This window comes from Rhincodon typus, chromosome 4, assembly GCF_021869965.1.
Source record: "Rhincodon typus isolate 14 chromosome 4, sRhiTyp1.1, whole genome shotgun sequence".
Classification (NCBI taxonomy): Eukaryota; Metazoa; Chordata; class Chondrichthyes; order Orectolobiformes; family Rhincodontidae; genus Rhincodon; species Rhincodon typus.
Genome location: NC_063335.1, coordinates 102,168,676 through 102,181,524, shown reverse-complemented (window position 1 = coordinate 102,181,524; position 12,849 = coordinate 102,168,676). Strand labels below are relative to the sequence as shown.

Here is a 12,849-nt window from a genome sequence, read left to right as displayed (position 1 = left end):
GCCAAGATTCTGCATCGACTGCCTTTTGAGGATGGGAATTCCGAAAACATTCAACCTTCTGAGAAAATTTATTTTTCCTTATCTCTGTCTTAAATGGACACCCCTTTTCTAAAAAAAAAACACGACCTTTTGTTCTAGATTCTCCCACAAGTAGAAATCAGCCATTGCACACACATCCAGTTAAGTCCCTCATAATGTGAGCAATGATATTCAATATATGCGTACTTCAATCACTTAAAGTTGCAGCAAGTTTGGTTGATAGTTTGTATACTGAATGGAGTTTATTTGTCACGTTACATAGGCTTTCTAAAATAAACGAGTATTTGTTCAAGAGCATCACAAATTCACTTTTTGAATGGATTCCAAAATGACTGTATGTAGAAGTCTGTTACTTTTTAGCAGATCGAGTGTGTGTCAAATAATTGTATGTACAAAAACAAAGGTAAGCTTCTCATTTTGTATCTGTGAAAATTGCTAATAGAAAAGTCCAGGACATTGATCTGTCTCTGTGAAGCAAGCACACTCATCAATTTACCAACAACATATTTGATAAAAATATATTTATAGCAGGACCCTGACTTACTGAACTCTGAAGCATTACAAGTATGGACTGTAGTCATATTCTTGCTTCCTACCATAGCAATATCATAGGTGATACAGATGCACTTTAGTTGTGGGTGTGATGCAGTCCACGCAAACTTAGAGTTCATGTTAACACATGGCTTGAAGGGGAGTCAATAAAAAAATGTCATCTGAATGGGGTATCGAATGGAGTGAGCTCCTGATCTTCCTCCACAAGACAAACAGACCAATAACCATGCTTGGCATTACATCTGCAATCTCAGATTTAACTCTTCCACATTGGGAACTTTGTATGGGCTGCATATAGTCATCACAGATCAAGATACACTCTCAAAGATTCATCTCTCTTTATGATGCACACTATTGTGCCATGCCAATCTACATGCTCCTGTAAGCTAATCATTTCATTCCACTCCTTCTTGTCAATTTGACTTTGAAGTGGGCACCACACTTACATTGGTCAATGGATAAGCTTCCCTCAAGTACAAGGTTGCAATTTCCATGAAAATGTCAAATTTTATTACAATGTTCTGGGTATTTTGATGTTAAGTCATGAATTGAAGTGACACGTGACGTTTCTGAGCTTGATCTGTTGTCTGATACTGATTGATCCCATGGATTGTGACTAGTGTTAAGTCATGCCATGTAGGTAAACCTGCAATTATTGGCACACCCACAATTATTGGCAGACCATTAATGCTGGTTTAGCAGCATCTGTGAGTAAAACATCAACAATGTCCAGGGACATCGACTGTACTTACAGCACTATGGATGCTGCACATAGAACTGATGGACATGGAAATGTAAAATGTTACATTTATAGATTTTGTCATGATTTCCAATGTCTATGGTACTTTTTTTTAAACAAACTTGTAGGGATAACATATTGGCACTTGCCCATGTTATTTTTTTTCTTTATTCATCAATGGGATGACGGCATCGCTGGCTAGGCAGCATTTATTGTCCATCCCTACTTGCCCAGAGGCCGGTTAAGAGTCAACCACATTGTTGTGGGTCTGGAGTTACATGTTCGCCAGACCAGGGAAGGATGGCAGTTTCCTTTCCTAAAGGTCATAAGTGAATCAGATGGGTTTTTCCAACAATCAATTCATGGTCATCATTAGACTCTTAAGTCCAGATATTTATTAAATTCAAATTCCACTATCTGCCATGATGGGATTCGAACCTGGGTCCCCAGAATGTTATCTGGGTCTCTGGATTAACAGTTCAGCATTAATAGCACTAGCCACCAACTCCCCAGTAATTTTAGCTAATAATAATGTCATCTGTTTTCTGTGAAAAGTTCTTTGAATTATTGCAAACAGTTCAGATTGTTTGAGGACAAGACCGCCAATGTGCAATATGTGCTCATCAATGTGGCTTATTGTGTACATCATTAGATTCTGACTTGTTGGTCACTTCATGTATATGTCTCTGGTGGGATAGTCAGATGGTCCTAACTATTGCTTGAACGTACTCCTTGTGTGCAGTCTATTTGGGTTGGTGCAAGGCTCTTTATAACTGCATTAGCCTTTGCCCCACTGCACTCCTCTGTCAATGCCATTTTTTGCCCTGCAAATTTTTTTTGAAAGTAGCAATTTCCTTGAAGCATGCAGAAGGCCACACCTTCAACTGCTTTGGTCCTGAGCCCTGGAATTTCTTCTCTATGCCTCCCTGCCTCTCAACCTTACTTTCTTCTTTTAGGACACTATTTATAACCTACATCTTCAATCAAGTTTTTGATCGTAATATTTGCTTAATTGACTTCAAATCATAGAAGCAGCACAGAATCATAGAATCCTTACAGTGTGAAGGCAGGCTTTCGGCCCATTGTGTCCACACTGACCCTTCGAAGAGCATCCCACCTTGACCCACATCGCTACCCTATCCCTGTAACCCTTTATTTCCTGTGGCTAACCCACCCAGCCTGCATAACCCTGGGCACTATGGGCAATTTAGCATGGCCAGTCCACCTAACCTGCACATCCTTGGACTGAGAGAGGAAACTGGAGCACCCAGAGGAAACCCAAGCAGACACGGGGAAAAGGTGCAAACTCCACAGTCACCCGAGGATGGAATCAAACCCAGGAAGAATCAAACTCAGGTCCCTGGTGCTGAGAGGTGGCAGGGCTAACCACTGAACTACCGTGTCTCCCTTGATGACTTAGTGTCATTATATGTTACATAATGCCTCTCTGCGAGAAGCCTTTTGTAAAGTTAAAGGTGCTTTAGAAATAGACGTTGCTGCATCAAAACGATTAGTACTTCCTCAGCTCAACAGGAAGACAGACTTCCATGAAGTCTGCACTGCTACTTACCTGACATATTAATAACATTCAAGACCATTATTCCTTGTATTCAATGTATAACTCTAATAAAGTCCAAATTGTTTGCATAATAGAATCAAATTGAAGTGTGAATCTCAAAGGAGACTTCACATTTCATTCTATAATTTGCTTTCTGCCATCTGTATCTTTGCCCCAAGATTCCAGAAAAACTGTACACAAAAAAGCAGCAAAATCATTAGCAGACAGCACTAATTTAATTTTAGACCAGAGGGAATAGTGGCCTTGGAGGTGCTAACATGCAAATAGCACAATGCTAGTTAGTAGCAAGCTGTAATTGCACCAATATCTATAAGATATTACACAGGATTGATGGGATGGAATGAGTTATAGATTTAATTTTGTTCTCTTTTCACCACCACCATGTTCTGTATAGTCCCCATTTCCTCACTGTTAAACGTTTCTTATATTCTATCATTCTTTTTCTGGACCTCAAACATGCTGGGGTCTATACTGCTTTCAGACTTCCCTGCTAATATCTTTAGGCTTTTAAATTTTAAGCGTAAACCCACCACTTCTTCACAAGGTCAAGTTAGGTCAGCAAGATCTTTGTGCTCATCTGATGACATCTTTCTTACCTTGACAGCTTTCCATTACAGCATCTGAGTCCAGTGGTCTGATTTCAATCAGCTGAACAAAAAAGTTTTCCAACATTATAAATTTTTACATTCTTCTCCCCTGTTGTGATATGCTGACGTAGCTGAAAACATTGTTCTGGGGTGAAATTTTGCTTGCTTTTAATTCCAATAAATACCACATATTGGGTTTCAGCTGAATACATAGTACATTCTTACAGATGAAATGTCTAAGCTATCAAATCATCCCTCACAAACCACTGGGAATCATTACAGTTTCTGTCCTTTTTGATCTTTTCTCCAGGAAAAGGATATCATGGTAACAGACTGCATTCCATACTCCATGTCCCTCCTGATGAAAGCCTTGTACTGTAACACCATGCCTCACATGAATTTGAAGTCAATTAATTTGACAATATAGCCCACAATCTTGTTTGTTTTATCTATTGGTACTGCACACCGTGTTGGACAAAATGAGCATAATGTTAAATATCCTCCAAGGATATCTTTCACTTTCATTGATCCCACCAACAGAGTCAATCTCACTCTGACATTTACCCCAGTGTGTAATATTTGCGTCTATTTTGGTTAAATTTCATCAAGCATTTATCAGACTAGATTTAAAGGCTGTGAAACTCTCTCGACTGTCCCTGATAAGTTCAGAGTTTCTATAGACAGAATCATAGAATCCTAACAGTGTGGAAAGAGGCCATTCAGTTAATCGAGTCCACACTAAACCTCCAAAGAGCATCACACCCAGACCCCCACCCCATCCTTATAATACCAAATTGTTACCACTGCCAATCCGCCTAGCCTGCACGTCCCTGGGCACTACAAACAATTTAGCATGGACAATCCACCTAACCTGCGTATCTTTGGGGTGTCAGAAGAAACCGGAGCACCCGGAGGAAACCCACACAGACACGAGGAGAATGTCTGTGTCGATTTTCCAGTCACCAAAGGCTGGAATCAAACCATGTCCCTGGCGCTGTGAGGCAGCAGTGCTAACCACTGAGCCATCTTACCATCCTTCTCTAGCTTGATGCTGTATGAAAGTTTAACTGCTTTGGATTTAGACAACAAACACTGGTCCTTTATGTCAGCTGAGAACAGGGAGAGACTACAGCATTGATTCCTCATTGAATAATTGTCCAGAAATTTTTTTTTGGTGCTGCTTATGACTATCCTTCACTTGACCAGATCTTAGCTTCAGTCTCATGTAAATTTGGTCAGATAAGAGACAGATTGGCTGTGATTTGTGTCGTCAATTTCAAATCAATGCTCTTCCAGGTTTATTTTCAGTACCAATTCAGCTATTTCCAAGGCAATCAGTTTTGATATTCCCAGATTGGGTTCTGATGTCCTTCATGAATATGACTTACGTTTGCCTGTTAGAATTCCTGCAAAGTTCTATGGTCCTTTAAGAATGTTACAAACATCTCCTCTCGATTGCAATATTCTGCCTCAAAATCTCATACATGAGGACACATGACACACGTTTAAAATAGGCTGTTATATTGTCAGTGTACTCTTGGGTTAAAATCTTCAAGAATGCATTTCCAGGTTTATTATTTAATCTGCTCATCCCTATAATTCTAATTATAGAACTTCTATAATTTTTATATTTACAATTGTATATCAAGCTTTAGGCAGTTTAAGCTTCCTCCTGACTACCGTCTTGAAGATTAATCAGATGGGGAGAACTTTGTGGTTGCATGCCTTCTAGACTCTCTTGACATTTTAACCTTGTGTATATCTGTATCTGCATCCTACTGTGCCCAATAACCATTATCCACAATCTTTTACTTTGGTGAGCCTGTTTTCAGTGTTATTTTCAATTTTACTGTTGATTATTTTTGGGCATTCATGTTCCATTGGCTTTGCCACAGTTGTGCGATACCTCCAATCTGATGTTTATGAAGGCCGCCCCCGGTACCGACAAAGCCCACGCTTCATCTTTGTTTATTTCAAATTATGTAAAAGAGTATGGCTTCTTGCTGCTTTGAAAAAGGGTCACCGGACCTGAAACGTTAACTCTGTTTTCTCCTTCACAGATGCTGCCAGACCTGCTGAGCTTTTCCAGCAACTTTGTTTTTGTTCCTGATTTACAGCATCCGCAGTTCTTTTGATTTTTATTTAACTTCTTGCTGCTTTCATTCCCCATGTTGGATTTCAAGTTATCACACTGTGTTTAATATTATGCCACCGAATAGAGCCTGAATAATTTCTCAGGACTAATGCTAGGAGATGGATGATTGTGTGAGTAAGAAAGCAATTATGTATGATATTGATTAAGTCAAGGTCCTTCAGACTTGAGTACTTTCAGTTTATGCACGGTAGCTGAAGCATATTGTCAATGTTCCTTTTTGTTCTCCCTCAGCTTTTTAATACTATCTGAATGTGACGATGAGGTTAAGCTGGGTGATTTCCATGTATAACCAAAGATGTTTGCACCACAACTTTGATGTAGTGCTGGGTCGTCTTAAATTTCTGCTTTCCCTCTACATATAAGGTAACCTTGTCAACATTCCCATCCTCCATGAACAACCTCTAAGCAGTTCCATCATCCAGCATTGGCCACGTTTCTGTGATTGACACACAGAGTCTTCCTTGCTATTTTTTCCAACCTTGAGAGTGCCCTGCATTATTGGCCTTATTTGTTTTCCTAAGTTGCAGAACTTAATTTAAAATCTCTTCCTGTGATTAAAAAAAACACATGAAATACAATTCAGACAATCTCTCAAAAGTGTTGTGCTCCCATAAATACCCAATGCACACATCAAATCTGTGCACCTCAACACTTTAGAATTTTTTTTTGCACAAAACAGGACAACAATTATTTTCTCCAGTTATGCTGTGGTACAAACTATTGTTCAGTATTTGACATTGAATCTACCAGATTAATTTGAGCAGCTTCCTTTTCAGGACAGCAATGCTAACTTCTCCTGTCTAACTGTGTAATCAGCTATGATGTTCACCCTTCCCTTCTGTTTTTTGCAGTCCTGGGAAGGGGATTAATAATTTTGACCATTATGTTCTGGCTGAAGGTTTCCATCTGATCCACGAACAATTTTGTTTTCTTCTCTAAAGAGAAACCAGCGAAAGATGTATGCTCAGCTCTCTCCCTCCGGATCGTCAAAGTGAAATAGGGGAAGAATAAAAAGAGCTGAGTATTTTCCTCTGCATAAAAATGTGCAGCTGGGTCACTGAGTTTTGTGATAGCTGTAAGTGTAGGTGACACACTCTTATGCTGTTTCCAGGGTTGCTCCAGTTAAATATATCTGGATTTCCTGAAGGCATTTGATCAGATGACACGCAAAAGGTTAATTCACAAGGTTGGATCATATGAAATTGGGGTAATTTATTAGCTTGGATAGGTGATTGGCTGATGGACAGAAGACAAAGATTTGGGATAAATGTTTTTTTTATTCTGCATGGCAAGAAGTAACAAGTGGGGTGCACAGGGTTCAGTGCTTGGACCCCAGCTATTTACAATCTACATTATCGACTTGGATACAGAGATAGAAGGCTCTATAGCCAAATTTGCTGACACTACAAAAATACATGGGATGGTAAATTGCAATGAGGAAATAGGAACCTTACAAATGGATATAGAAAGGTTAGGAGAGTGGGCCAAACTGTGGCAGATAGAGTTTAATGTGGATAAGTGAGAGGTCGTGCATTGCGGTTGGATAAATGGGAAGGCGACCTATTATCGAAATGAGGAGTGACTTCAGGATGCTCCGGTGCAGAGGGATCTGGGTTTCCTCGTACATGAGTCACAGAAAACTAGCATGCAGGTACAGCAGATAATAAAGAAAATGAATGGAATGTTGGCTTTTATAACTAAAGGAATAGAATATAAAGGTAAGGAAGTATTGTTGCAATTAATCAAGGCATTGATGAGACCGCACCTGGAGTATGTCGCACAGTTTTAGTCCCCTTATTTGAGGAAAGATGTAAAGGCTTTGGAGGCAGTTCAGAGGAGGTTCACTAAATTGATCCCAGAGATGAGGGGTTTGTCATATGAAGAGAGGTTGAACAGTTAAGGCCCATACTCTCTGGAATTTAGAAGAATGAGGGGAGATCAAATTGAGGTATTCAAGATGATAAAAGGTACAGATAAAATAAATATGGAGTGAATGCTTCCTCTTGTGGGGCATTCTGGGATGAGAGGTCATAGTCTTAGGTAAGGGGTAGAAAATTTAAAACAGAGTTGAGGAGAACCTACTTCTCCCAAAGGGTTGTGAATCTGTGGAATTCGCTCCCCAAAGTGTGATGGATGCCGGGACAGTGAGTAAATTCAAGGAGGAGTTAGACAGATTTTTAATTGGTAATGGGTTAAAGAGTTATGGGGAGAAGGCAGAAAAATGGGGGTTAGGAGCATATCAGCCATGATCAAATGGCAGAGCAGGATAGCCTAGATCTGCTCCTTTATCTTATTAACATATAAAGTTATAGAAGTTTAACTAATGAGGATATTTAGTCCTCAGCCATGGGTAGAATGTTATCTGACAAGAAGGGATTTACGTAAGCATATAAAACACTGAGAAATTATGGTGTGTAGGTAACTCAACCTATTCCTGCTCTCGCTCACTTTTTAACAGGGTTCAGAAGTAAGTGGGAAATACAAGACAGTGACAAGTCACAACACTAAATATGTTCAACAGCAACATGAGTGACGATCTATTCTGACATTAATAGCCATGCTTGGAAGCCCTGAGCAGAGTGGGCCCCACCAGAATTCACAAAGTAACAGCAAAACAGGAAACAAAAGCTTGCAGGCCAGAACATAAAGTTGTAGAGTTGCACAGCATGGAAACAGGCCCCTCAGTCCAACTCGTCCATGCCGACTAGATATCCTAAATTAATCTAGTTCCATTTGTTAACAATTGTTCCATATCCCTCGAAACCCTTCTTATTCATGTACCCATCCAGATGCCTTTTAAAGGCATAACCATACTTCTTCTGGCAGCACATTCCATACACACATCACCCTCTGCATGAAAACGTCACTCCTCAGGTCCCTTTTAAATTTTTCCTCTCTCACCTTAAACTTAGTGTTTAAATAGGGAATCCCAAATAGCAACAGCATTCACTCTGGATTTTCTATACATGGGATTTAAAATTGCATCACTTTCGATGCTCCATCAAGAGTGTAGCACTGACAGTAATTCACTTCTGCTTCATTATTATGAGCACACCTTAGCCTGCAACTGTTTTAGACTTTCATCTGTCTTTTGAACTAAGGCCTCAGCTGCGATGTAATCTAGAAACTTAATGGACTGAATCTTGCTGAAAAATTAACATGCTAATGATGCACACCATTATTAATGTATACTTTCGCTAACAGGTCAGGGGCTTAGAAATTTGCTGTCAGTTGTGAATTTCCAGAATGTGTTAGTCACATTTTTTTTATTCATTTATGGGATGTGGGTGTTGCTGGCTGGCCAACATTTCTTGCTCATCCGTAGTTGCCCTTGAGAAGGTGGTGGTGAGCTGCCTTTTTGAACCGCTTGCACCTTTTGCATCATACAAATAACATCCTGCCCCAAGTGTCCCTTCAGAAGGGCTTGCTGGATTGGAACAATGATTACACACTCAATTCACTGCAAACTGTTAGGGCTGATCATCGAGACCGTAAGTAGTCCTTCAGCAATGTGATCATTGTTCACGCAGTGCCAAACAACCTTTCTGGTGCTGTATCTGATAACTAATGTTCAGGTGTTTATGTCATATTCTACAATCTTTCCTCACGTTTTCTTCTTTTACTTCCTGTTGATCTATTGTTTCCTCACTTTACTTTTCCCTCTGTACTTGATCTCCCTCTAATTCACTCTCCATTATACCCATCCTTCTTGCTCCCCTGCCACCCTTACTCCCCCTAAGCCCTTCAACCACCTGCCACTCTATCACTTGCACACCTACCTTCTCTTGGTGGTGTAGCGGTCATGTCACTGGACTAGTAATTCAGAAATTCATACTAAGATTCTTGGGATTTGAGCTTGAATCATATCATTATGCATGGTTAAAATTTGAATTCCAGATTTTTTAAAGTGCAAAGGAAGCCATTCAGTACAAATTCGATACCCGAAACGAGAGGCAATAAAATGGGGACTATGCAACCATTCTCAATTAGAATCATACAATTCCCAGAGTGTGGAAACAGGCCGTTTGGCCCAACAAGTCCACACTCACACTCCGAACACCATCCCACCCAAACCCATCCACCTACCCTATCCCTGTATCCCTGCATTTCCCGTGGCTAATGCACCTAATCTACACATTCCTGGATGCTATGGACAATTTAGTATGGCGAATCCACCTAACTTGCACATATTTGGACTGTGGGAGGAAACCCATGCACGCACGAGGAGAACGTGCAAACTCCACACAGACAGTCACCCAAGGTTGGGTTCGAATCCAGGTCCCTGGCGCTTAGGACAGCAGTGTTAACTACTGAGCCACCGTGCTGCCCCATGGGGGCATTATTGGGGGAAAAAAAGGCTGATTCACTAATGCTCTTTTGGAGAGGAAATCGACCATCCTCATCTGGTCTGCCCTACATGTGACTCCAGACTCACAGCAATGTAGTTTTTTTTCTTAACTGCCCTATCAAATGGCCCTATCAAGTCTCTCAGTTTAATGGTGACTGGGGCTGAGCAACAAATTCTGGCCTTGCCAGTGGCATCCACGTCCCACGCAAGAGTAATTTAAAATAAATACACTATTTACTGCTTAAAAATGGATTGTGTTCTTATACTTGTTTTGTGGATTCCTGGACTCATCGATGTGCTTACACAAGTGGGGACTCTGGCCAGGGAAGTCACAAGGAGAAGAAACCTGAAGTTAAGCACCTTTTTTCTAAACCCAATCAGGACTGAGAATTGGGGGTTAAAAAGGGGAATGTGAGAGAAACTTCAGTGTTTAGAAGCGGGGGGCAGCTCAACAAGCTGGAAACATATGAAATGGAGAAGGTCAGAAAGACAGTCAACAGTGGCATGCTATTATAGATGGTGAATCATTAAGGTTTATGTTGTAGCTTAAATCCCCCCCATAATTTCAAACACGTCTGTCGATGTTCTCCCAATATAAAATATGTGCAAAGGGATATCCCTTTTTTGGCAACAAGACAACAAAGTGCAGAAGATGACAATGTAGGCACTCGCATCATCATAAAAGAGATTTGTGATTTACAAAGCCCTCCAAATTAAGCGAGGATTAGTGTGATGATTATTGATGCAAAATTGCATTATCCCTGAGAGACATTTTTCTGGAGAAATCACAGCAGCAGAAAATAGTTGGGAAATAGCAGGAGGAATCCGCCATTTTGACCATCAAGCTGCTTCAGCAATTAATGAGATTGTGGCTGAGCTTCTAACTCAAAAGACTTTTTCCTGCACAATCCCCCATATGCTTCGATATCTTTAATATCTAGATATCTTTCAATCTAATTATTAAATAAAGGCAGAGTCATAAGCAGTATCACTGAGCTCCACAGCCCTTTGGGGTACAGGATTCCAATGATTCGCAGTGAAGAAATAGCCTCTCTCTTAAAGCAATTTAATGAGCAAAATGAACAACGGAAACAGATATAAAAGACAGAATCTTCCTTTGGTTTGGCCAAGTACAAGCTGAGATTTTTTTTTTGGAGAGTAGGATGTCTCACCCAATTTTACCAGACTCACTTCATTAATCACCTACAGGGCCCCAAAGAAGATGTCTCTTAATGTTCTATTTCCACCAAATCTTACTATGCCCTGGTTCCACAACAACTGGTCACACGGCTGTTATCCACCAAATATAGAGGGCCCTGAATCTGTGGAATTCACTACCTCAGAGCGTGGTGGATGCCAGGACACTGCATAAATGTAAGGAGGAGACAGACAGACTTTTTACTGAGTAATAAATAGGTTATAAGTAGACTTAAGGCTGAGATATGTTCAGCAATGATGGTAAGGAGGCTCCAGGGGCTGAATTTCCCTCTCCTGCTCGGATTTCTTCTGTTGTTATGAGATACATTGCCCCTGCAGCTGTGCAGTAAATCACTTTGCTGCCTCTCCATGGCTTAGTTAGTGTATACCTTGGACACTGAGATCTTGCAACCTCAGAGGCCATTGGAGATAGGCACACACCACACTCTATAGCTCCACCCATTGATCCACAGGACCACAGGTACATGACAGGTAGGTAAAGAAATCTGGCACCAGTCATGGTGCCCCTCTCTCACAAGGGCACAAGACGGCTCCAGGAGGCAGCCAGCTGGAGGCAGAACCATACACAGACCCCTCGGCACTTCCCACTCAAAACGCTATGAAGAAGGCAGGCCCTGCCCCTGCTCCCCACCCCTGCCAATCCTTGGTAGTTCTAGCCGAGGAGGGTCAACTTGTCTCCAGCAAGGAAACCTTCTGCATCTCCAACCCATCCAGGCACACGTGACCTGGCCAAAAACCTCCAGGGCCAATGGACTCAACAGCTGAGCAGACTCCCTGTGCCCCAGCTGTGGTGCCAGGGAGTACACTGAAGTGCCACGGGAGGGAGAGAAAGAAGAAAATGTATATAGGGTACCTTGGCGGCATTAGTGAAAAAGCATTGTATGTCACACTGCACAAATGATTCTGATGTTAACTTTCATGTGTTTGAGAGTCTGTCTATGTCGGCGCTAATTGCATTTTCACACCATCTGGCAGCTCTTCATTGCCACAGATGATGCTCCATGGATGGAAGCTATGTTGAGATTTCACATGCACCATCTAGAAGTGGGGAGATAATGCATACACGTGACATTGGGACTTGATGATGTCTTTGTGGTGAATATGCCTGGTTATGCCATTCACTACACCATTCCCTCTCCTTAAAGGGAGGGTGCTTCTAACCATGGATGAGCCCGCTCCTGAGCTACATCCTTCGGAGTTGTGCTTTTCTATTGAATCATCCCCTTTCAAATCCTGTAGCTCCTCTCAACTGCACTGCTCCTTTGCTCAGAGCCTGAAGACTAATTTGTTGAGACTCAGTCCCATGTCAAAGGAGACACCTGCCCACCTCTTCCCCTTAGTTTCTGTGGACAGACCCAACAGACTGAGTGTATCCTGTGCTTTTGACTGACATGACCAAAACCTTTGTGAAAGATATGAAAATCCCTATAATGTGGAAACAGGCCATTCGGTCCAATGGGCCCACACCAACTCTCCGAACAGCATCCCACCCAGACCCATCTCCCTATCCTATCCAGGTAACCCTCCATTTCCTATGGCTAATGCAGCTAACCTATATTCCTGAACGCTAAAGGGAATTTAGCATGGCCAATCCATCTAAATTGCACATCTTTGGACTGTGGGAGGAAACCG

At 41.3% G+C, this 12,849-nt stretch overlaps 1 protein-coding gene across 8 annotated transcripts in view; it reads right to left on the bottom strand.

The window, feature by feature from the left end:
* tsnare1 (T-SNARE Domain Containing 1) overlaps positions 1 to 12,849 on the bottom strand; it is a 716,417-nt gene that overhangs the window by 237,779 nt on the left and 465,789 nt on the right. The gene's annotated exons all lie outside the window — the stretch shown is intronic.